Source organism: Sander vitreus, chromosome 9 (assembly GCF_031162955.1).
Source record: "Sander vitreus isolate 19-12246 chromosome 9, sanVit1, whole genome shotgun sequence".
Classification (NCBI taxonomy): domain Eukaryota; kingdom Metazoa; phylum Chordata; class Actinopteri; order Perciformes; family Percidae; genus Sander; species Sander vitreus.
In genome coordinates, this window is record NC_135863.1 from 1,268,881 (window position 1) to 1,296,522 (window position 27,642).

Here is a 27,642-nt window from a genome sequence, read left to right on the forward strand (position 1 = left end):
AATGGATCAGGCTGATGGCATTGAAAATGTTCTTTGATGCAGATACAGAAGATGAAAAAGGTCTGCACATTTTCAAGTACTAAAATAATAACTTTTTAGCAATTAGCCATGATAATTAAGGTCACCAAACCTTTCTGAAGTAGCCATTTTGGCCTCTTTTTATTCCCAAAGGTGTTTTTGTGCCTAAACCTAACCAAACCTAAAAGTCCGGGTTAAGCTAAACTAAATGTGTTCTGAGTCTGTCGAACCACAGAAAATTGTGTTATTAACCACCCAGCTGAATCTTAATGATTAAAAAAGTGGCCAAGTAGGTCTATTAAATATTAGGTTACAGAATCGTGGAAAAATAACATCATAATAATAAGATTCTCTGCCCTGAGACACTTATCTGCTGAAAGGCACTGAACCGAAAAATGAGCTGCTGCATCGAAAGACTATAGTTGCAGCTGTGATACATGTAATAAAAAAGTAACATACACGTTACTACATATTCTACATACAGCATGTACTACGTCAACGAGCATATACTACATCAACACATTCTAATGAACAGTCCGTATGATATGGTACGAAAAGGTATGCACACCAAAACCTACGATATCGTACGAAACAAGGAGGCCGCCGGCTGGTCAAGTGACGCAGAGTGGCAGTTGCTAGTTGTTTAAGCCGCTACAGCTCGGCCGCACAGTTTAGCTGCTACAGAGCTCTGCAACGCTGGCTACGGTCCTCCGCATGGTGCTCCGCATGGTGCTCCGCTGATAGGGTTGGGTACCGAAACCCAGTTCCACTATGGAACCGGTTGCGTAGGAATTGGATCGGACAAGAACGCAAATTTTGGTTCCTCATTTCAGTTCCACTTAATGTGTCGACTGAAATATTTTCCCTCTGTCGCTCAAAAATGAACGTAAAAATATCACACTTTCTCTGTAGTCTACCGTTAGCTAGCTACCGTAAATGTAGGCTACTTTTAAAATGCCATATTTTCCCTCTGGGCTCACCAAAAGGCATGTAAAAGCATTTTAACCATTCAGTTTTTCAAGAATCGGTTTTGGAATCGTAATCTTTTTAAAGTACCGGTTCGGCATCGGAATCGTAAAACTCCAAACCATACCCAACCCTAGCTCCGCATGGTGCCCCGTTGTATCAACGGTAGTCGGTGGATCAGTTACCCAAGATTAGGTGACTGTGAGCTGTGATATAGAGCACGGTGAGCTGCCCTGTTGTTTTGACGGACATTACAGTTAAGGCGAGGAAAGTTTAGGCAACAAAACGACTCGAAAAAGATCATGGTTTGGATTAAAACACTCAAAGGGAACACGCTTATCCTTGGTAAAAGCCTTTTGTTTTCCCCAAGAAGCAAACTCCAGTGGTTCAATTTCCGCCCAGACCTCACTACGTGGCCAGTCGCATTCTTCTACAGAGGCAGTCAATGTGGTGCATACAGCAACAACAAAAAAGTGGATTGCTTACGAATTACAGTGCTTAACTTTTCCTAGCTTTTTGAACGAATGGTTCATGAGGACAGGCTGACAACATATACTAAAAAAGTGCAAGTAAAACTACGTTGAAATTGTTGTCCGAATCTTTGGGAGTGTGCCTATGTTCCCACAGCCCTATGTTCCCACATTTCTAAGATTGTTTTTCAAAATTAGGCTCTATGTTCCCACAGTTTCCACAATTTAAAGATTTTTTTTTCAAAATTAGGCCCTGTGTTCCTACATTTCGAAATGTAGGAACACAGGGCCTAATTTTGAAAATGTCCTAGAAATGTGGGAACATAGGGCCTAATTTTCAGTGAAAATAAAATTCTTAGAAATGTGAGAACATAGGGCTGTGGGACCAATGGGCTGACCCCGAATCTTCAGCATACCTTTATTTTAACACAAGTTTTTTTTTTCCATAAAGGTTCATTTGAATTTTGAATTCTTTTGATGGAAATCAAAGTGCAAACACTGGTTAAACTACACCTACAACATCAAGCCTAAATTTGTCACAAATCCTTCTAAATAGCTTCCAGACATTTTCCCTTTTGAGGTCACATCCACTCTATTTTATCTGCAGACAAGCATACATGCAGATGCTTTTTCTTGGAGTAAACCGCGTCACTCGTGAACCCAGACTCGCTCTCTCAAAGCCGTGTGTCGTGTCCCCACATTAACTTCTTAAAAATAAACCCAGCAGCACTTTCATCATGGGCTGATCTGTAGCAGCGAGCTCCACTGACCCGCAGAATTAAGACGTATAGCGAACACACTTCCTGCTTCATCACGGTAATCTGCTTTGTTACAGATGGCTGCCATTAAAGCCCATCTTTGTCATGGGAGTGAGGTTTTATTTCACGCTTGAGTGGTTCAAGGGTCTAAAGACAGGGATGATGTGTGGGGTGAAGCCCTCACTGGAGCCGATCGATTAGCTGATCCACAGCAAAATGAACAATTCTGAAAACTGGCTTTTGTTTTCATGACCTTCAGCAACAACTTAGAGATACTAAGATAAAGTAAGAAGTGTAAGAATACATTAGGGCTGTCAATCGACTGAAATATTTGATCGTGATTTATCGCATGACCGTCCATAGTTAACTCGCAATTAATCGCAAATTAATCCCACATTTTTCATCTGTTCTAAATGTACTTTAAAAAGGGCAAAACAAAACAAAATTTCTTCATGATCGTCTATAGAAAATATGAATGTCGAACGGGTTCTCATGAACGGGTTGGTACGATATGGTACTTTTTTTTGTGCACAAATTCATATGATTTCCTAAGAAAATAGGCGTATCAGTGGCAGTTGGTAGTTGAATTTACCCGATAAAAGGTGACTTTGTGCCGGGTACAGAGCACCGCAAACATTACAGTTTACAACAAAAAGTGAGTGTCATGCAGGGATCAAAGTTAAGTTTTAGAAAAAGATTGTGATTTGGATTAAAACACTCCCAACAAACACACGTTCCCTGCGTGAAAGTCTTTTGTTTTCCCCGGGAAGCGAATTCCGTGTTAAGACCCACGTATCCATCCCGACCTCCTCCTTACACGGTCCTTCTTAGTTCTTATATACAGCAGCAGTCAATTTGGTGCACGCAGCAAAAAAAAACAAAAAACGTGGAAGACATACGAATTACAGTGCTTCACTTTCAACCCATTCTAATTCCCATCGAGTCAAAAAGCAACGCTTGGTCAGGTGCCTTTAGAGTTTTGTTATTGACGCAAAAAGTCTACTTTAGCGTCATATTTTCGTCATATAGAACGTTTCATAAAATAGCGCCCCTAGCATTGGCGGAAACGTAAAGGTCGTGATTTTAAACATGTCTTTAACGTTGTAAAATGTGCACAGTTTGGTTATGTTTAGGGACAAAAACTACTTAGTTAAGTTTAGAAAAAGATAGTGGTTTGGGTTAAAATCAGACGTTACTTCACTTCCTGAAGGTTAAGGTAAAAAACAGCTGACGTTTACTTTTTATTTCAAACAGGACTCAAAACCCGCTTTTCCGGGTAAAAGTCCAGTTTGGCGATCTTATATTTCGTCACCTTACTTCCTGGGAGCATTTTTTCGGGGGACGGCAGTCTCGAAAACAGGAGCACTGAAGCTGTTCTCGAGGTTTTTTGTTGGCCCAACATCTTACAGAGACACTTTATGTTAACTGGCAGCTGTCATGCTCTTTTCACACCACAAAAAAGCTCTAAGTGCTGGCTGCGGTTCAGTTGGGGACACAGAGTGGCTGCTTGACTTGACCCTAAGTGTGAACATTTAATCAGCTTAGCATAACATCCCTGCAGCCCTCTGCTGCATCTAAAACCATACCCTCTGCACCCCACTGATCTCTGCATCAGACTCGCCCTCCGTTTACACTCACACACACAACAATGCACTCATAACATACTGCATATAATGTATCTATGCACAACCAAACACACACACACACACACACACACACACACACACACACACAGACAGACAGCTGACACAGCTAAAAGCCCGCAGAGCTTACAGGGGCAGAAAATACACCAGACATGCTGAACCCTATTTAGCCCATGCTTTTAGTAATGTAAAGAGTGCACGCATAAGAGTGCACGTAAAAGCATTGGTATGTGTAGCACCGCACGAGCTACAGTCGATGTTATGAAACCGAGCTAAGGGTTAAAGTGCATCAGAGGGGAGAGATGCAGAGAGAAGACAAGTCCACAACGAGAGAGGAAGGTTATTGTGTGTGTGTGTGTGTGTGTGTGTGTGTGTTGCATGCGCTTGTAAACCTTTACATGTAGGAGGTATCTGTGTATGCACAAGAGAGATAAAGAGAAGGAGAGAAGGTGTGGTAAAAGTGAAAAATTCCCACTCTCAGTCTCTATTCCCCAGAGAGGGAACTGTGGGCAGCGAAAGTTTTTGTGTGCATTTGGCAAACACACAGACAGGCCAGAATAGAGGATATTTCTAGCAGGGTGTACAGTATAGACAGCTTTGGGGTTTTTTTTGGTTTGCCTTTTAATCCATTGATGCTTGAACCTCGGACAAAGTCGCCCAACTGATGTATTAAAATGTGAACTTTTGTGCATGAATGATATACCTTCTACCTTTATTTCTCCTTCGAAATAAAACAATGATAGCCTGCTTTTATCAACTCATTTTCCAGGATTTTAGGTCAGACACAGAATGCTCCTCTTTTGGTGGACTGTGAAAACATCAACGATGGAAATAATACGACAGGCTGATATGTTGTATTCATAGACTGTAAATATTAATGGACAGAGCATGTGTGACGTCACCCATTGGTTTGTGGAGATCTGCTATGAGTCGTCGACTTTGCTGTTACGGGCGCAGCCATCCTGGTTGCGGATGTGACGATTTTAGACGAGAGGGAGGAGTGAGGGAGGAGCCATAAACTGTTGGGCGCTATCTGACTGTGACGTTAGCTGAGAGTTGCCAACGCTGCTTACACTCTACGTTACGTTACACACTTTCACTGGCAATCCGGATGCAACTGATGCTGTAAGCTAGCCTACATCATCCAGGCTACGTGCCATGGATAAGCTTTGCTAAACCGCTGTCATGATTGACAGGCAGCGAACTGTCAATCACATCATAGCCAAGCCCTAAAACACCCCCCTGCTGGAGTTCAGATAGAATGCAGGTTTAAGGAGTCTCCCCATGCTGGAATTCAGAGAGAAAGCAGGTTTAAGGAGTCTCCCCTGCTGGAGTTCAGATAGAATGCAGGTTTAAGGAGTCTCCCCATGCTGGAATTCAGAGAGAAAGCAGGTTTAAGGCACTTCCGCATTTGCAGCACTTCGCCGAACCGGATTCTTTGTCCATTAATATTTACTATCTTATATGGTTGTCTATGGTTGCATTTCATAAATCTTTTAGGAAATTGACAATTGACCAAACTGAAAGACTGATGTGGATGGGTTCATATAGAAAAGTAGGCCCGCGGTCTGAAGCATTTCTGCCAGCCAGCGCTTAAGAAATCCAGTTTTATTCTCTGATGCATTATTCTACAGCGACGCTGTGAAAAACCCAGTAAAGGCAAGGGATGACTACAAAACTTTATCATCAAGTAAATACAGAGCATCATTTCTGAGCAAAGAAATATCTGAAGTAAACGTGATAAGAAATTACGCATTACTAAATATTGCACAAGGCAGAGGTCCATTATCACAGGACATGTATTGTTGCTGGCAGGCTCGGACTGGCAATCTGTCAATTCTGGCAAATGACAGTTGGGCTGCAAGACCACCAACAGCACTGTGGGAACCGCCGCAACCCACTTGATGTTGAAAAAGCCCATATGATTAGGTGTTACACTTATGTATCTGTTCTGTGAAACAGAAAACACACAAAAACATCATGCCTACTGCAGTTTCAAGAGAAGAAGTATAGAAGACGAAAGAAAGAGCTTCCAGGAGAAAAGCTCAGCCCAGATTCATCGACCCGTCCTCTGGTCCCGTTGTTTAGCTACTTGCTGTTTACGCCGCTGTGCACGCAGGCGGAGCCGATCAATCTACATCCTGTGTCACGCAAAGAGCAATGTCAAGAGCTATCCCTCCGCCCGCCGCTCCCTCCACCTGACCCAGTGAGCGCAGGACGAGAGGGAGAGGTAGCGTGAGAGGGAGAGGGCACGCAATCCCACCCTGTGTGTGTGTGTGTGTGTGTGTGTGCACTGCTTCACACACCAACACACACATACACACACACACACACACACACGTTATGTCAAGCTCACTCTCTCTCTGCTGGGGATAAAACTCCAGAGAAGGAAAAACACATGTGATGAAGTGCTCTTGTGACTTATTTTCTCCAACAAGCTTCCAGCTTCACACACACACACACACACACACACACACACACACACACACACACACACACACACACACACACACACACACACACACACTTTTCCTGGACTGAGTGAACTACAGTTGTGAGAGAGCTGACACATGTCAGGCTCTGTCACGCAACAACACTACGAGAGCCAACAGTGTGTTTGTGTGTGTGCATGTGTGCGTCTGTGTGCTCAGAGGGACTATGTGACAGCCCAAACATTTTTCAGAGATAGAAGCTGGCACATCAGTAACTGTTGGCGTGCTTCAGTTCACCACTCTGCAGAGCATGTTCCCTGTGGTGTGTGTGTGTGTGTGTGTGTGTGTGTGGTTTGTGTGTGTATGTCATCACTCGGGGTCAGTGTTTGCAGTCAGTTGCTCCTGGACATGGTTTTTACACACTCAATGAAAGTGCATCACCTCACAATATTTCTCCTGAAGCTGAAGATCCTGAACATCCACTGTACTGTACCTGTACCTCTCTCTGCCTCTTTTACTTACAGCCCTTTGTCACTACATGTCTAGAAGTGCATTTTTGAAAAAAAAATTTCAGGATATGTTTGGCTATTCTGAAATTCCATTAGTTGACATGTCAGTGAATGGCACTATATATTTTCCGGGACGGGCTTTTCTTTCTGGTCCAAGCATTTCAAAGAATCAAGGATCAGAGACGCACCAAAACTTTCTGCACTGTGAGCAGTTTTCCTTTGACACAAAACAATGTTTTTTTTCCCTTCATAATCCAACAGGCTCTGATAAGGTTTGGGAGGAGAGGGGATGAAAACAATGTTAAAGGGGTGATTAAGTGATTATACAGGGTATTTTACACTGTTCCTTAAGGTCTCCTAATAGGGTATGTAACATTGGTTGGGCTGAAAATTGCCCGAATGCTATTTTATTAGGCCCTTAACTACCCTGTGAATATGGCTCTATTTGGAACAAGAGCTTTTCTTCCAAATATGGTATCATGAATATTAAGATGAGCTGCGCGCTGATTGGTTTGAGCGAACCACATAGAAACACATTGGAGACGAAACAGCAGGTCTCATATTTCAGACACTGCAAAGTTATACATTGTTTGTCGGGCTATTTCGTTATTAAATTCACTTTTGAGACTTTTTTAAGCGAGAAATCAACTTTATAAAGCTAAAAAATGGGCCGTTTTACAAAAATGTATGGCTAATTGCAAATTTGGTAAGACGTGTCGGACTTTAGCTAGGAGCTCCATACAGTCTGACGAGAAAGCGCCAACCTCCATACCCAGTGAAAGTCACCGTTTCCCTGGGTACTGGACTACTGGAATACTCGGGGCTCCGTGGAGCTGGCTAGCTGCCAGCTGCCGGCATAACTAGAGTAGCTATATTTACAGTTTGAATTCCGTCACGCCACTTATATAACATCTACTCCAAGGTCTTATAAAGCTAACAATGGTGTCCGATTTCAATTCAATGAATTTTTGTGAACATTAGGGGTTTCGTTAGCTGCGACTGTCCCTTCAATCCTATGTGTACAGATCGCGGCTAGTTAGCGACTAATTCTAAGAGGAGGCTAGCTAGCTCTCATTGATAAAGCTCCATCCAGCCGCAGGCTCTATCAATGAGACTCGCGGACAAGAAGCGTTTATTTCCCCGATCGTTTGTTTAAATAACTCAACACATTATAATTACACACATTATAAGATTAAGTGGAACCTGTGGTAAGAGATTGCTGGCGTAACAAGCTCACTGAACGCGTTCTCACTCACACACACCGGCCATTTAGCAGGAAGAGGGGAGCTGCAGGCCCTGGAGCTCTGTCAGGGCAGCGGCGTTTGGTAGTCCATTAATCCAAAAAACTGTGACTTTCAACAAAGTCAGCATGTAAGTAAGTAAAGATAAACTAAGCACAAAAACTAAGGACATTTATGTTTGGTAGATTATTTCGTTGTAACAATGCTTCTTGGCAATAAATCAAAAAAGAGACGATTTGGCAAATTTTTCATGGGCGCAACCCACATACTCAGCTCTGCTGCTCATCCCACAAATACATGTTCCTTACAAATGTGGGACAATTTAGAAAGGAAATAATCCGGTTTTCCAATGGTTTAAGATGTATTGCCAAGAAGCATTGTTACAACAAAGACATAATCTACCAAACACAAATGTCCTTACTTTTTGCATAGTTTATTATGAAAATAAAATAATAAAATAATGACAAAACCTTAATATATGTAGTTATGTAGTAATGTAGTAGTGTTTTTATCAAGCATTAAATTGGTGTTCACGTGCATATTGTCAGAAAATAGACGCTTCAGGTCGGGGTTACACTCGTGAGACGCAGCTGGGACTCAAAATGCACGGAGCCGCTGCAGACAGCTGCATAGATTCAAATAAGAGTGTATCTGTGGCTTGAGACGGGCCTGTAAAAAAAACAAATGGTCAGCAGCAAAAGGTAAAAGTAGTGGGACGCTTCGCTAGAAAAACCTCTCAGGAAAGAGTTTCACACCAGGGACTGTGACTCATAGTCTCTGGACTGTGACTCACAGTCTCTGGACTGTGAGTCACAGTCGCATTTTATCCATCTCCAAAACCCGCCGCCGGGTTTGAAAAAACATGTTTTTGTTTATAACATATATAGATTTTGTTTCTCAAAATTCCGACCCTGAATGCGTCTCGGCAAAATTTGCCGAGATTATGTAAAAATAGCTCCAAAGTTAGGCCAAAAAACTACTAAGAGGATTAAAAAACTCACATAGAACATGTCCAACTTCAACCATTTGCATGATCAAGAAGCTGTAAAATGCATAACATTTTACGTGTTGTACCCTACAAAAAGATACAAAGCTATGTTTCCTGTGAGGCATGGCCATGTGATGAAAATTCAGCCAATGCGTGACTGTGACTGCAAGCCTAAGCACGAAAACACAGCGCAGCCTAGTGGTAAACAGTGGTGGAAGAAGTACAGATCCTGTCGGTACGCGATCTGTGCAGCCTGCACGATCCGATATGCGCATGCACATAAATACGTAGTAGAAGACGTGGCGGTTTCCCTACATTATTTGTATCACGCATGCGTTGAAACCCTTGACGGCCAGGCGGCACAACTAGCAGCATATTTTTGTAGGCTACATTTTATGTTATTCATTATGCAGCTCACGGCGGGTCTGTTTTATCAAGATATTTAAATTAAGTACTTATTGTCACTGATCCAAAACCACATATCGACGTCCGTGTACTACGCCTTGGAGATATTGTTATTCTTGTGACATGTAGTGTGGGGATGTTGTGATGTTTTTAAATGTAGCTCACGCTATGCATTACGAGGTGTTTACGTGGTTGCCAATCCAAAATAATACAGGAGTTGTTACATGTTACATACAACATACACCATACACCATTTTGGTTACATGTGGAATGAAGTTGAAGTGTTTCTGTCACTGCAAACCTTCAGTTTCCTCCACACTCCCCTTTGCGATTCATTGCTATATGGTATTAGGCCTACTTAACTTACAGATCATGCAGTGACAATTTCAGGATTATCATACTGCGCGAACATCTTGCGCATGGGCATGTCGGATTGTGCAGGCAGCACAGATCGCATACCCACAGATCCTTTACTTCAGTAAAAGTACTAACACCACACTGTAAAAATACTCTGTTAAAGTAAAAGTCTTGCATTTAAAATGTTACTTAAGTAAAAGTCTGTAAGTATCAACAGGAAAATGTACTTAAAGTTAAACATTTGGACTTAGCCAAGTATTTTTGGACTAAACTTGGCCAGACCTTAACCATAGAGGTTGCACATAAGAAAATGCTCAAATAGTCATTCTAATTTAGGTCTGGAACATCCTTGTAACCTCTCTTGTACAGCGTCTTGGATCTTACCTTTTGTCCGATATTCTAGTTGTTAATCTGGTTTCAGGTGTCTGTTTCACTCAGCTGTGACGGAGGCCTCGGAGCCCTTTATGAATGTGCAGAGTTATTTTGTGAGAGTTATTTTATGAGCTGACGACACCGAGGAGAGATTACCGCCTCGTAACTGGTTTATGTATTTAGGTCAGAAAATGTGAACAGCGTGAAAATTCTGACGAGTGAGTAAAAGGATTTCACACGGTGTTTAAATAAACTTCAGCCTGGGCCGGGATAGGCCCGTGGCACTGTGAAAACACAACTGTAGACAGACACTGCGTGTGTGTGTGTGTGTGTGTGTGTGTGTGTGTGTGTGTGTGTGTGTGTGTGGGCTTGTTTAACTATATTCGTGGGGTCCAAAAACCGGGAGTCCAGTATACTTGTGGGGTCCCGACAGCTTTGTGGGGCCAAAATGCTGGACCCCACACCTTTAAAGGTCTTTTTGAGGGTTAAGACTTGGTTTTAGGATTAGGGTTAGAATGAGGTTCTGGTTAGGGTGAGGGTAAGGGTTAAGGTTAGGCATTTAGTTGTGATGGTTAAGGTTAGAGTAAGGGGCTAGGGAATGCATTATGTCAATGACGGGTCCCCACAAAGATAGTGCCACAAACCTGTGTGTGTGTGTGTGTGTGTGTGTGTGTGTGTGTGTGTGTGTGTTCAATGTGTGCTTATGTGCAGGTAGTTGGGTCAGGGGGTGTTTCTGAATCTGTCTGATAGAGATTTTCATCCAGCTGGCTGATTTTGGGAACCATGCTGATTTACCGTTGCCGAGTAACACTTATATTAGTCAATTAACAAATTAGTCGATCAATAAAACAAAAAAAACTGAGCATAATGTTATTCCAGTAGTGGTGGTTCCAGTGGTGACATAACAGACTCAGACATGACCTGTCAAAATGTTTGTGTGCATGATGAGGTTAGAATATGTGACTACGAGAGTGAGATTATTTGATGATGTGTGTGTGTGTGTGTGTCTATGTGCGCGTGCATAGTATGTGCTTACTGACAGGTGGGCTGATTTTCCAGGAAATGGCCGGGTGACGCAGATAAAGTGGATTAAGAGAAGAGGAGAACAATGTTTGGGGATAATCACACACTGACATAAGCCCTCATAACAAACCCAGCAACCGGACAGGGCATCACACTGTGAGCGTGTGTGTGTGTGTGTGTGTGTGTGTGTGAGAGAGTGGGGACCAGTGTTGTAGTCAAGACCACCTAAACCGAGACATCACCAAGGCCAGAGTGTATCGAGACCGAGTCACGACCAAGACTTTGAGAGGTTAAGACCGAGTCTAGACCGAGACTTTGGGGGGCTGAGACCAAATCAAGACCAAGACTTTGAGGATGTTGAGACCAAATCAAGACCAAGACTTTGAGGGGTTGAGAGAGAGTCAAGACCAAGACTTTGAGGGGTTGAGATCGAGTCAAGACCAAGACCAGACCAGTGCCAGACAGCCAGAGCTTTCATGTTCTTGGGAGCGCGTGGTGGCAGTAGTTCAGTCCGTAGTTGGATTGGGAACCGGAGGGAACCGCTGGTTCAAGTCCCCTTACGGACCGAAGGACAAAGTTTGGACTGGTAGCTGGAGAGTTGCCAGTTCACCTCCTAGGCACTGATGAGGTGCTTTTGACCTTCCGGGTCAAAATTGAAAATAAACTTTTTTAAGGTGCCTTTTCCAACGGCGTTTTTGACATGACATTAAACCTCATTTTTGAGTTATAAAAAAAGCTGAAATTAGAAATGATTTTGACTAATAGTTCAGATCAGAGGATGTTGAGTGGATCACATGGTTCATGTCAATGTTTAGTCAGTATAGTGTTTAAAACAACCATTTAAATTTTTTTTTTTAAAAAGTACTACAAATTTGAATAAAACCCCCAGAATTCAATGAAAGTAATCATTCATTTTACCTGCGATGAACCTTGTATGGAACCCATACAATGTACAATCATGCATCACTGTTTTTTTGGGCAATTTAGTTGAAAGAAACCCATATTTCTGATATAAAAACCTTTTGAAAATGGGACAACACCAGAGTTAAGAGAGGAAAAAACTGGCAGAAAAGGAACTAAATGAGTAAGTGAAAACCAAATCATTCCACCAAAAAATACAAATGTTGCATATTCATGGCTGCAGAGTAAAAGAGGACATGCTGGTGTGTGGGTGTCAGCCAGAGGGCAGCCTGAAAGAGTTTGACATCAACAATACGGCGTCTCTGAAAGGATCTTTTCTACCCGTGTGCCTGAGTGAGAAGGGTTTGAACCGCTCCTTCCATTGGTCCCGACCCAAACAGCTCTCACAAAGACCACGTTCACACAAAGTTTATTCCACATTCTCAATGACTACGTTTACATGCACATAGTCTCGCTATGCCAGACCTTCCTTCACAGCGCTGCGGAGGAGGGTCTGGCTAGTCCACACAGCATTCTGGGATGGGGTTTATTGGCATTTCTTAAACAAATCACAATCGTCTTGGGCGGTGCTGAGCACCGGGAAAAGCCACGGTTCCTCTGCTAAATAGCCTCAGGAAGGAACTTGTTCTGGTGGAACATGTGTACGTTTAAAAGTTGTTTTAGTCGTGCAACAGAAAACTCAGATTGGACAGATAGTCTAGCTAGCTGTCTGGATTTACCCTGCAGAGATCTGACTAACCATAGTCCTCAGAAACCCACCAGAGTTTAGAACGCCAACACAAAGGAAGCCCAAGGTAACGGATATCTGGCCTTAATGAGTGAAATCGGGCAGAATTTCTGTCCGCAACAGAGCAATCCCCGAAGTGGAACGTCGAGGATACAGACTGACATGCACATAATATTCCGTTTTTTGCCCGTATTCTGAAAAAGACAATATTCCAACTGAGATGTTTAAATGGCAAATGAAAGTCAATATCTGAGCCAGAATCAGATTTATTGCTACAGTAAGTTATACTTACAAGGAATTTGCCTTGGTGCATACATAAAAAAACATATTAAACGTTAATTAATTGAATAGCTAACAACAGCGCTACACGAGTCCCACTATACATTCATCAACTCTATTTTAACAGGGGAACACAGGCGAGTAAAAGAGCTGACCTTTAACCCGAAGATAAAGATGTTGTCGTCTTATCCTGTAACGAGGCTGTTTAGTCACCAAACTCTGAATGTCTTCTGCTTCGGATCCACACAACAAAGCAGCGTGGCCAGAATCCAGACCGTCACACATTCTCATCTGGCCTGCATACAAATGACGGTTGTAAATTCATTGCGGCCCTTCTGGTCGCAATTAGTGGTAATCTAAAAGTCTTAGCTGCTACACAGAGCACACTGTTGCCTGCTGCATATCAAGCGGCTGCAGCTCTCGCTCGCTTACACGCTAACATACCAGGCAGCTCAGAGCTCAGGGGTGAAATGCATCAAAAAAAGACACAAAAACGTCGAAAAAAGCCACAAAAACGTTGGAAAAAGTAACAAAAGCGACAAAAACGTTGAAAAAAACACAAAAACGTTGGAAAAAGTAACAAAAGCAACAAAAACCTTCAAACAAAGACTCAAAAGTGACAAAAAAAGCGACAAACGCCAAAAAAGCGGCAAAAATGTTGATAAAAGCGGCAAAAGATGACATTTTGGCATAGTGCCATCCCATTTACAGGATTGACCTCTGTTCAACAACTCATCATATTTTTAAATGTGAAATTCATAGAGGGCTGACGTCAATGTTTTTGTGGCTTTTTTCAACGTTGGCGCCTTTTTTTGCTTTAAAAAAATAGTTTTTTGTCAGTTTATTTAACGTCTTTGATGCTTCTGACCTATGCTCTCCTTTATGGCCAGTGTGTTGAGGATACAGGTATGAGATTGTACTGGCAGTGATATGTGTTCGCTGGTGTATTAGCGAAGCAAGCTGTGTCATGTAGGGCAGTCATGACCCAGCAGAAGACCCAGAGTTGTCCCTGGGTCACACCTGCTGCTCTTAAAGCTGTTTAAAGCAGAGACGGAAGAGCATGAACAGGTTAATACTGTAACTGAGAGGAATTTGGATGAGGATGGAGGGCTGAATCAGGCCTACGGACCTACACACAGAAATCGGAAGAGCAGGATTTGAGCAAGAGAGAATGTGAGATAAGGTGGCTCAGGCAATTAGAAAAAGATCAGTAAATTCTCCAGTGAGGAAGAGAACATCTGTAAACTGTTGGGACCGTTTCGGGTAACGTCACTGCATTCATGTGCCTGAACTCCTTCTCACACACACGCAGTTTTTCCTGATGTGTTATTTCTTCTGTGTGTGTGTTAAATGTTGCCAATACGTCAGTAAGGCCGTGCCTGGGAAAAAGCTGCTACCACAAGGAATGAGCGCGGCTGACAGGGACAGCATGCTCTCTCTTTTTCCTGGTGTGACCTCGCCCTGCTGAGAGCTCCAAAATAAAACAAAAAATGTAGGTTTCCATGTGGGGAAAATTCCCAGGATCGTGTCAGTTTGTCAGCAGCTGCTGTGAAAACATGAACATGTGGGTAGAGTGAGACAAACAGTGTGTCAGTGTGTGCGTGTGTGTGTGTGTGTGTGTGTGTGTGTGTGTGTGTGCCTGAGAATATCTGTTTGTTTGGCTGTGTAGCCAGGGAGCTGCAAATTTTTTTCTCTCCCATTTTTTGTTTAGTTTTAGATTTAGTAGGTGTTACTTTCATAGTATTGGCAATTGTTATTGACAATTGCTGAAATCTGGAGACCAACGAGTGTTTTGAAACAGACAAAAGAAAACAGGCAATCAGACAACCAGCCAGTAAAAACAAGCATCCTCAGACTGTAAGAGTGACGCATTACAGTGGCTAGGGCTCAGAAGGTAGGCCAGGTCGTCCTTTAAAGGGATAGTTAGGATTTTTAAAAAGTGTGGTTGTATGAAGACTTCTCCATAGTCTGTGTGTTAGCTAGTAATGTAAGTGTTTGTTAAAGGCAGAATGTGTTAAACCATTCTGAATTAAGTATCGTATCTTACAGACGAAAGAAAAAAGATTGTTGTTTGGCACAGATCCTCACAAAATCACACTATAACCATTTGAGTTTTGATATATTTTATATGAAAATGAGAATAATGATACAAAAAATGATCATACCCTCCAATATCGTGAATTATATCGCAGTATCAGTCAAAATAATCGCAATCAGATATATTATCCTCATATCGTGCAGCCCAAGTATTATTGTAGACGGCGGTTTGCTCGCCCCCAGTTTGGAGAACCAGGCCGGAGTACGGACACGCATGCTAAGCAACATCCTGCTGTGTACGGGGGCAAGAGCTAAAGACATTTTAGACACCTAAAAACATCTATATCAAGTTTAAGTGTATGCTATATTTCGAATATTTTCACTAGGGCTGCAACTAACGATTATTTTCATTGTTGCTTAATCTGTCGATCATTTTCTCGATTAATCGATTAGTTGTTTGGTCTAAAAAATGTCAAAACATTGTGAAAAATGTGGATCAGTGTTTCCCAAAAGCCCAACATGACGTCCTCAGATGTCTCGTTTTGTCCCCAACTCAAAGATATTCAGTTTACTGTCACAGAGGACAGAAGAAACTAGAAGATATTCACATTTAACAAGCTGACATCAGAGAAGTTTTTAAAAAATGACTCAAACTATTGATTATTAAAATAGTGTGCGATTAATTTCATAGCTAACAACTAATCGATTAAACTTTGCAGCGCTACACAAGTCCCACTACACATTCATCTTTACAGCTCTAGTTTCCAGCGTGTTACCTTGCTGTCAGACGGCCCTATACGAGGTGTTTGGTGTTTTAAGCCCCCAACGTCGTCTTCCAGGCAGCGCTAACTGGAAAGCACTAGGATTAGGCAATAGACTAATTAGACTCCTTTAAAAAACAGTTGTTTTACCTCGCAGAACACAGTTGACTTCTTTAGCAAGTTTTGTCTTTGAGCTTTTTGAGTGTTATTTATTCATGATATGCTCTAGCTTTTCCAACATTTAGACCAAAATGATGTAAAAAAGAGATGCAAAACTACCACAAATGGACACAAACCGACTACAAAGAGACGCCAAATGACCACAGAGACCCGAAAAGAAAAATTAGCAAAAAGAGACACAGACACAGACACACACACACACACACACACAGACATGACTACAAAGAGGCACAAAAACCCACAAGGGGCAAAATCCCACTAAGATACATAAAATGTATGGGGAAATTGCATGTTTTTTCTTGAAAAAAGTCACATTTTCTTGAGGAAGGACGCCTAAACCCACTAGTCAAATACGTGCACCTATGTCTTCCACAACCCAAGGGAAAACACTGGTGTATACTTGCAGGGTTTGAGCACATTCTCATACTGGCTGGCAACAATAGCTCGCTGAGCCAAGCAAGTGCCAGTCAACAGGACAGCTAACCCGACAATAAATGAACACAAATTATTCAAGAAACGTATTTGCAGCATCGACACCTGTCTAATGACTGACTGCTGACCATGCTGCATCTCTGTGGAGAAGAGCAGGGTCATCTATAGTGAAACACAGCATGGTTGCATCCGAAATTCCATACTAACATGCTATTTAGTAGGCTAAAACAGTATGTGAGATTTTTTAGTATGTCCGAAATCTTAGTATGAAACCAATAGTATGTGAATTGCATACTATTTTCGGTGAAATATTACAGTATGCAAACAAGTATCCCACAATGCAATGCAGTAGTAACGACAACGTTCGGAAAAGACAAACGGACAGCAAGCACGGCAGCTGTGTACCATCACAAACGCTTTCATTTACATTTTTACATATAAAAATCTGTGATTTTGTCACCTGTGACTGTTGGTCTAGTTGCTTTCCTATTTCAGCAACTTAAGCATTATCTGGCAGTGCCGCTAGAGCGGAGGTCGGCAGGCGTTACCATGGTTACGCGTCTCCAACAGCAATGAGGCTCTCAAGAAGAGACATTGAAAATTACAGCTTGGTGCGTTCGAAAAGATACACATAACTGTTTATTTACACAAAAGTAAGTTGAATGATAGTATACATATTGAGAATGTAGTGCATAGTATGAGATTTTGGACGTAAACCATATGTAATAGTTTACTCCATTTTGTACTTCCTAAGTCTTTGTTCCCTCAAATGTTGGCATTTTTTAGGACAGAGTGCTATCGGTCAAGTGACAACTCTGTGCAGATTTACTTTGCCATCCACTTATTCCAGCAAATCCACTAAAAGGAATTGATTCCAGAGATTTTGCCATTATAAATGTGTCCATGGCATGACTCTTAGGGAGGTGGGCTTGTTTGCTTTCTGGTTTTGCCGGGCAGGAGAAATACACCTTCCAGTAAATCCCAAAATGAGTAATGAATTACACGTTCCAAGTAATTTGTCCAACGCTAAGCCTGGTTACATAAAAAGAAAATGGCCTTCAGTCAGCTGATGGAAACAAACACAAACTCAAAGAAAGCTGCAGAAACTTCTTCAAAAACAGCATTTGTGCAGTTTGTACAACAACGTTTACTTCTGATTTTGTGTATTTCAAGTTCTGTTCTGAGTCTTTGTCCTGTTAGGAATAAACCAGTGTGTGTGTGTGTGTGTGTGTGTGTGTGTGTGTGTTTGTGTCTATGTGCGTGCAAAGAAGCAGAAAGATCTTTTTGCTCCACATTCCTCTTTGACAACATCATTTGCAACTAGGTTGAGGGAGGGACAGGCTGGGCAGCATGTGCACGCACGCACGCACACACACACACACACACACACACACACACACACACACACACACACACACACACACAGTATATACAAACCTTAATGAGCAGAAGTATACAGTATACAGTGTATAGTATATAGTAAGTAAGTAAGTAATAGAATAAGTGCCAGATTTATAGCGCTTTACAACACATGAAGACACAATGCAGCTCACTGCACAAAAAGAAAACATGAAACAGAACGCAAACAAGACTACTTTTCAGAAAGTACATGTTATTTTTCTTTCTCATATAAGAAGGCTGAATATTCAACAGATGTGGGAAGATATTAAGGACAAAAGTATGTGGAGACTAGGTGATAATTACACATATTATTCCAAACCATGGGCATTAATTTGCTGCTCTAAAAGCCTGTTTTCTGGTAGTCTGTCCACCAGATGTTGAACCTGCTGCGGGGATGGCCAAGTAGTATAACACCAAAGTGCATCTTGGGAGCTGTAGATGTTGAATTCTAACAAAACTATATGGTCTTTTATCTTTATTAAAGACTCAGATGTCACTGTCCAGCAGTGTATTCATTGCTGCTGGATCTTGTTAATGTCTTCTGCTTTTGAAAAAGGACACAAAACATTTTTCAAAGAGACTGAAAATGTGGCGGCATTATTAAAGAATGTCATATAAACGTGTGCCAGATTGGATGTATATAATAGAAAATGGGGAAAGTACCTGAGCTTTCTGGAGGGATCCTAAGAGGCCTTGTGCTGGGAAGAGATATGTATGATGGGCTCATGCTGCTGCCATTTATAGATGTTTATTTGGTTTATTGTCTATTTTGTTACTATTTTGTTGAGTGATATATTTATTCTTATCACAAAAAACAGACTGAAACTGAACTCAAAGCAGAAAGCTATTACAATGTTAATAGCTACAGATTTCAACAAGTCCTCCAAACCATACGCCAGTATGATTCATTTCTTCCTTACCCTCTGATACGACCCATAGTAGCGTTTCATAAAATAGTGTCACTAACGGTGGTGGAAATATTTCCTCATATCTAAACTAGAGAACATCCGTTGCGGTATTTTTAAATACGTCGTTAAAGTTGTGAAAATGGTTGCAGTTTGCTTATGTTTAGGCAAAGACGGTTTAGAACCGGGACGCCCCCCCGACTCAGAGTAGTTTCCTGTCTCTGTGTCCAGTGGGCTGGGCCACGGCCACGCCTTTTTAGGAGACTAGCAGCAGGTCCTGAGTGGATTCATCCCAACGGGAGAAGTGAACGTGAACACAGATTATGAGCGATTCTTTCGCCCCCGTAGTCACCAAAGTAAATATTGGACCCATTCTTCACAAGCCACATATCTCCAGAACATTCTGACACTAAAACGGCATTTTTCAGACGGCCGCATTAGGAGAAAATTAACTTGGTTTGAGACCCGTTTCTGCCTCAGGACTGAACTCTCGCGAGATCTGGCAACACAGAGATGCTAACATCAGCTAACGTTCATAAACGCCCCCAACAAAACTAATCTCCGTGTTGCTAAATATGTCTTTAAGCTGTTTAAATATCTAACGTTAGCAAAAGAACATATTAATACATTATTTAAATATAACTTTTTATCCATCAACGTTCACTACGCGTTCAAACGAGGCCACGCCCCTTTAGGAGACAGGAAGTGTGGACCGTTTCATACCACTGGCGCTGCTTGAAATGCGTTTATTAATGCATCTTTAGTAGAGAGGATCTTTTGTTTAGGCACCTAAACCACTTAGTTAAGTTTAGAAAAAGATTGTGAACGTTTCTTTACTTTTCGTGACGCTAAGTTACAAAAAACTCGCCGTTTACTTTTATTTTCAAACGGGACTTGAACCCCACTCTGCCAGGTGAAAGTCTGTCCTGTGTTTGTTTGACCCACCCACCTATCAAAAAGGAAAAAAATATATTTTTTTGCCTGTAGTGTCTCCCCTTAAACTCATTTATGGATTTGGTCATTTATTGGTTGTCACCCTAAAAACTAAGAATTCATTCTTAATTGCTGAAGGTTTTTATTTGTTTAACTGAAGCAATAAAAAAAGGACAGAGCAAAGAGACAGACCTCCGTGTGTTCATTTGACTATTTTAAGATATGACATTTACAAATGACATTTACAAAGAATGTGAAGGCACCTAATTGACATTGGGGGGGGGAAAGGGGGAAGTAGACCCCTAATAAGAAAAGTCCCAGCAAAGCACATGAGGGGTCACGATAATTAACCCTTATAATCAGAACTCGGTCCTTGCGTTATCACTGAGTAATTGCAGACTTCTAATCCTCATTTAGAGTAATTAATCATATGTGAATACAGAGCTGCTGCCAATTATGACACATAATGAGAGCTCATTATGCACTCATAAAACAGAGACCATCATTTACACTTAGCTCTTCATCATCAACATTATTCTCTTCCATCCTCTCTCGCTTCATCATCATCATCGTCATCTCCATCCACAACATCAATACCAATATTCCACTTTTATTCCGAATATGACGATATTTTGAATTTGATACAGGTCATGTAAACAGCATATTCCGGTTTGATATTTCCAAATGAGGCCTTTCAGACTCAAGTCTGTGAGTCTGCAAGTGCATCAGAGTCTGGACAGTTGAGCCTTAGTGTCTTGTGTTCTGCGAGCATGTGCACAACGATGCAAAATCCCAGGGTTGATGCGGTACACATTTCTGCAAACATTTGTCGGCTGTAATGTTGCGTTTAACAAAGTAATGGGCAGATGAAACAAGAGAAGGCCATAAATTGATGTAAGCAATGCGGGTTACACAACATTTACCAAAGACTTATTTGAGGTGAGAAACTAGTTCAAGTCTCTGCTTATTTGTCTTTTTGAATGTGCGATGCTTCATGGACATCTCATTGTCTTATCAGCTCGGTGTGTCAGTGACTGAATCTACCATCATACAGTATGCTGCTAGAGTAGTGTGTCAAAGTGTGTGTGTGAATATGATATCAGATATTGATCATCTCTTTAAGGAGGCCTGGCCACAGTCGTCGGCTGCCTTATCACTTATTAAAAAGCCTCGCTATGGATCTCTGAGATGAAAGCCGACTACCTCAGGGACTCCACGGCAGCCGGCTCAGTCAATTCTCAGCCTCAATCAATGAAAAAGTTCTTAAACTTTGGACTCAAGCATAATTCAATACAAGCTGCTGACACCAAAGGCAAAAAAAAGGAGGAGCCCCGTTGCTGGTGTCCTGGGGTGAAAACTGGCCCGTGCTTCCCTTTCACACCCCTGTTTTCTTTTCCATCGCTGCTCTTCTTGAATAATAAATAGATACAGAAATAGTGTGGGTTGCCAGCTCCTTCTTTACATAAAACATTGATGCTGTCTGCAGAATGAAACTAAAACAGTCCCTCTTTGATTCTTTACTGGCGCCCAAAGGATACAGCTCGTCTGAAAACGGGAAGAACAGAGCTTCCTTTGAACAGTGACCCCGTCACCTCCACATTTTTATTGACTCCAGATAGATGCCGCTTGGCTAAAAACCACCAACACCTACGAACTTTCGCTGACATCCAAAAGCTTTAGCTCCCTGCCAACTTCTCTTCTCTTTAAATCGATCTCGTTGCTTTGAGCCATGGTGATCGTCCTGCTGGGATTTGGACCAACAGGGACACCTTTAAATGTATTAGCGGCAGTCCCGGGACACTGTGACACCCGCAGAGATTTGGACAAACTGGTTTTACTGACTGACGTGATGCAGCTTCTATTGTCAGAAACAGCACCTTGTGATGGTGCTGAAGAAATGACTGCCAAGCAGCGGTGGAATGTAAATAAGTCCATTTAAATATTGAGCTACTTGTAGTTTACTTGAGTCTTTTCTCTTCATGCCACTTTCTACTTCTACTCCGCTACATTTCAGAGGGATATATTGTACATTTTACTCCACAACATTAATCTGACAGCTTTAGTTACTAGTTACTTTACAAATTAAGATTTTTGCACACGAAACACATGTAGTTTATAAAATCTGATGTTTTAATATAAATTGAACTACCCAACAATATATAGGTCTACAAGTATATATACAATAGTATAGTATAGTATAGTATACAATATATACTGTAGACCTACAAGTCCAGCTGAAATGATCAGACCATTAAACACACAACTGTTTGGATCGTTTCCAGTTTCTAAAATGGGAGTTTTTTTCTGCATTGAGTACTTTTATTTGTAATACTTTAAGTTCATTTTCCTGATGATACTTACATACTTTTACTACATTTTCAATGCAGGACTTTTACTTGTACCAGAGTATTGTTTTTTTTTATTCCTTAGAAAACGGACCTGCCGCCTGCAGCCGCAGGAGATTGTTGTATACATGATCCTGATTAAATTGATCTAAAATATAAACCATAACAGCTAGAGCTTTTTTCAACAGATAGCTAAGGCTTTTGTCTTTCGCGCCATTACGTTGTACGCTCTTGATGATCAGTAGCGGTTGTCTGCCCGGGCGGCATTTTTTCATGACACATGGGGGGGCGGCATGAGCACTTAAAAAAAAAAAAAATCCTCTGCGCCGCAAAGCGGTTTTCTATTATCTATCATTTCACTGTGTTGGGAATTGGCAAATTGGTGCCCCCTGCAGCTGCAGGTGCCCCTGCTTGCTGAGAAGGTGCTGTGCACAGAAGCTGTGTGAGAAGGGGAAAGGGGACGGGGGGGCTGAAACTGACTCTGTGTTGAGAACTAAAAGTAGGCTAGATAGTAGAGGCTCACGGAAGCAATCCAACTTGGTAAAAAAAAGACAATGATGCTCTGCCAAATGTCTTCAAAGGAATGAAACGTTGATAATAAAGAGCAGTGATTTGATAGTGATAAAGGGATGGTGCACTCCCAGGCTGGTGGGCAGTTGGATCCACGCTAAAGGCTCCTATAGTGGTCTTTGCTCCAGTCTGGCACCGGACACCCTGCGATGCCATCCAGCCCTGCGGCTCGGCGCACTATTTAGAATTCACAAGGAGGAGCGACGCGCGCGGAATGTATGTATGTGTATGTGTGTGTGTGTGTGTGTGTATGTATGTATGTGTGTGTGTGTGTGTGTGTGTGTGTGTGTGTGTGTGTGTGTGTGTGTGTGTGTGTGTGTGTGTCCTACCAAAGCAGAGAATTAGCTCCACACATAGTTCATTATAGGCTAAGTCTTAAATATATTCGGAATATCCATTGAAATATTCACATTTTATATGAAAAAAGTTACTCTCAGATGTGTCCAGTTTGGGATGTCACATAGCATTACTGTATGTGCTGTGGTACATTTTCACATAATTTATATACAAGTGGACACCTGAGTATTACCCCCATATTGATATAAATACACCCAAAACATGCTTTTAGGGATATTGTAGTCAAATATAGTGATTGTGATGTCATAATGCAGCAACAAAGTAATCTGCAGTTTCTGTCTTTAAAAAACTACTAATCGATTAAAGGTTAAGGCTGGTGATAGTCTGTATTCTTTAATCAATAAAGCCCATTAAAGACCCAGACCACAGCCTGATGAATCTTCCTACAAAAACACGTCAATGAACAACATGTTGTTAAAATCACATCAATGAACAACATGTTGTTAGGAAGTGATTAGCTAGTAGTACACAGGTCATACTGTACATACTACAGGTAGCTATAGTGCATGTAAATACGGAAGTCAAGGTGCATTCATTTACTACAAGCCCAGGGTGTAATTCAATGTAGAACCGCCACTGGTGATGATGCTATTACCTTACGTGACGTCTGGGGTAAAACTGCTTGACACCACTTCTATTGCAGATGAAACTATCAAAACGCCTCTACACTCATGCATATCGGAAAAACTAAAAAATCTTCATAGTTCAAATAACTTCTGGAGTGTTAAGAAAGGTTTTGCTCATGTTTCTACCTTTAAAAAATCTTTTGGATCAATATGTTTTTAGGAGTTTATTTAATAAAATGCGATGAAAACATCCGCTTTTTGCTTTTTTGTGTGTTTATGACAAAATTTCAATACTTTCATTAATTATTATGGTTTATTGACTTACATGACCTTTTAGCCTAGGTTGTACTGATGTTAGTGATATGATGCATGTGAAGATACTCCAGGAAATTACATTACAATAAGCAAAAATACCAATGTAGGCCTACTACACCACTGGCGGACCATTTCTACAGCAGAGGTCAAATGGTTCCAGAGTTAACCGGCACTAAGAAAAAAGTTCACACAGTTTTTAAGGTCCTGATACGTGTCCTCACATCTGATTCATGGAATCACATCAGGGACTCATACTCTCTGGGCCCTATTTTAACGATCTAAGCGCATGGCGAGAAGCGCCTGGCGCAGGTGCGTTTAGGGCGTGTCCAAACCCACTTTTGCGGAAAAAAGGGTCCGCAGGGCGCGTGGTTCAAAAGGGTTGTACTTAGTGTCTTCATTAATCAGAGGTGTGTTTTGGGCGTAACATGCAATAAACCAATCAGAGATCATCTCCCATTCCCTTTAAAAGCCAGGCGCGTTTGGACCTTGGAGCATTGCTGTTATGATGGAGGATTTGCACCGTAATATTTTTATTTGTAATCTTCTGCATGTTTGTGTGCTGCTGTGCGTCCCTGTGTGTGTAACAAGCATAGTGTGCGCACGCTGTGCACAAGCCTAGGAGCCTTTTACTAATTTGCTGTTAAAATAACAATGAAATGCTGCGTTATTGACTTCAGACCAGGTTTTTGTTGGTCAATGGCGCGATCACTTCCCGCTGCCTCAAGATAGCAATACGCCCAGAATGCACCTGAACACACCTCCCTGTAAGACCAGCACGCCCAGAATGCACCTGAACACACCTCCCTGTAAGACCAGCACGCCCAGAATGCACCTGAACACACCTCCCTGTAAGACCAGCACGCCCATGGGCGCACAGATGGGTGCAGGTGCATTTGTTATTTAAACGACGTGGGCGCTGGATGGGAAATTGACAACTGCATCGGTCTTAAACTAGCAAAGACACTTGCGTCGGGCTTTGCGCTGCGCCGGGTGCCTGATAGGACCCTTAGTCTTCTGAAGCTTTAGAGCAGAACTGAAACTGAAATATTCTTCCTCTAGATCTGATGACAGCATTAAGTGGAGATTTAAAGCTCAGACAGAAAGCTCTTTAAAACATGTTACAGTCACTTTTAACCAGAATCTCTTGTTTCAGTTGTGCTAAAGTGCAGTATGTACAGTATTGAACTTTTTTTTCATTTTCTCAAGCATGTACGTGTATACATTTGAATTCTTAAGCACTTTGAGCTGCATTTCTCTAAAAACTGTTATTATTGTTCTTTGTGTATACCTGTATAAACTGGCATTAGGGCATGTACAGAACAAAAAATGGAGACGCATACATTTGCAATGCAAAGATGTTAATGTTAAAACTTTTAATAACTTTCAAAACATTGATGTATTAACTCTGCTAGTCTCACTTCTTGCTCCCAACACACACACACACACACACACACACACACACACACACACACACACACACATTGCTATATTGCTATATATTACAGAATACTTTAGCACATCTGAAGCTAAATTATCATTTCATCACCTTGATGGCCTGCACAGTAAAAAATGATCACATTAAATAAGTCATTATCTATTTAGGCCAAAGTTAGCTCTGAAAAAAAGACTTGCCACGTTTGTCTTTACGACAGAAACCAGAATCTGATATCTGATGAATCATGAGGTTTTGCAAAAAGAAAAATCCATTTTCATTGTGTTGTCTGGCAAAGATTTGGTGTACAGCCTTAATGTTCCGTGCATAGAGATGCTCAACAGCCTCTTGTGAAATAATCTACCAGATTCCCACTGAGACTTTAATTCTTCAGTATAAGAGTCGGCTCAGCACCATTGTAAACTAAAGCCTGAAGTGACACCAGAGCCACAAAGGTTACAGATCGGAGCCATTATGTCATACACACACGCACACGCACACACACACACACAAAGTCCACTCATTCGATCCACATCAGCAGGAACCTGTCCCAATTTTTGACTAATTGAATGAAAAACTACTTTAGTCCACCATTTGTCGATATGTGTGTGTGTGTGTGTGTGTGTGTGTGTGTGTGTCGGGGGGGGAATCCCTTTAGGTCGAGCGAGCGGGTCAAGCTAGAAGCTAATGAGATTAGTCAGAAAGTCGGGATTTAAAGTGTGCACACTGAGCTCATTGGGAAGCTAATTTAATCAGAGGTCCTTGAACGCAGCGCGGGGCTCGGGACAGATCAGCCGCTCTCAGCCGCCTGAAAACAAGTCGTAGCACAATAAGATCATTGACTCAGGGCTAGGCGAGGGACACGCTCTGATTGGTTCACACGTCATGGAGTTGCTGACAGAGTTCATCATTGCTTCACGTGTATCTATCTAGTTTCTGTTGCTTAATGTGGAAACACCACCGTGATCCCTTTCCTATTCCTTATCTCTGTTCACGCTTTCCTGACAAGAAACCGCTTGAAATTAAGAGTAACTCTTTTCAGTAGCAAAGCAGGAAGTATTATGACGTTGTCATAGAGCAACTCTTATCGTATGATCACTGATGATTGATTCCTATGAACGGGTCCGTATGATATCGTTCGAAAATGTATGCACAGCAATTCGTATGATAGCCTACGAAATTACGACGACCGCTGGCCAGTTACGTGACTACCGGTCACATCACATGACAGTTAAGTTGAGCGGTCTTTACAGTTAAATTTAAACGAGAAAAGATGACTGTCAGCCGAGTACAGAGCACTGTGAGGCAGCCGTTAAGTTTAGCCGACAAAAGGTGAGAGTCATGCGGTGACGGCAGTTCATTTTATGCAACAAAATGACTAGTTAAGATTAGAAAAAAGTCCCTTTAGGTAGCACTCCTGGGACATGAACACCCGTTTCCTGATCAGTGTGAAAGTCTTGTGTTATGCAACGTAACAGGGAGGAGAGTAAAGACGGAAAGCTCCAAAAGCTTAGTTCCATGTAAATGCACGGATAATTCGTTGTTTTGTCGTTAGTGAAAAACAATATTGACCTTGTAGTTGAAAAAGGAGCCTCATGTAAGAATGATATTTCCTCCTCTGGAGTCCGTTCATTCGCATTCGGAGGTCGACACTTTTTGACTGGCAAGATGGACGGCGAGCGGAAAAACCAATGTTCTCAATGCTGGAGTTCATGTGTAGAGACCCTGGTGATACTTGGAGAAAAGTTTCATGTTGTGTCGAGCCTTCTTAGTGTTTAAAAATAGCTATTTTGATGCTATCATAGTAGCTCCCCTAGCACTCCCATTCAAAAGGCCATTTGACCGAAAAACCAGAATACGGTCCATCTTAAAAGTGGTGCTTCCGTCCTAATTATGCTTTTAAACGAAAGTTGTGCATTCACAAAAAGACCCTAGGTTGCATTTTGGCGAGAGTTAGGCTTTAACTTCTTCCAGGACACAAACTCCACTCCCCCACTTGAATGCCCTGTGTATTAGGAGCTATATGCCTGCATAGAGGCACAACACCCTTACAGAAGAGGACGTCAGACAAGGTAAGCTACTGAATTCTATGTCAAGCAATCATTTGTAGGGGATTTGCAACACTAACATCACGACTGCAACTTCCTAAACAACCACAAAGGAATTCATCTTCTATAATCTTATCAATATTTCAAAGAAACGAGGTCGGACATATTCACAGATTTCAGATTTGATCAAAGATCTTTTTAGGGTTGATTCAGTTGTCTGTACATGTGCGACGATAGATGTATTAAAGGTG

General features: G+C 41.7%; 1 protein-coding gene across 1 annotated transcript in view; it reads right to left on the reverse strand.

Moving 5' to 3' along the window:
• pik3r3b (phosphoinositide-3-kinase, regulatory subunit 3b (gamma)) overlaps window positions 1-27,642 on the reverse strand; it is a 258,480-nt gene that overhangs the window by 68,807 nt on the left and 162,031 nt on the right. The window lies entirely within an intron of this gene.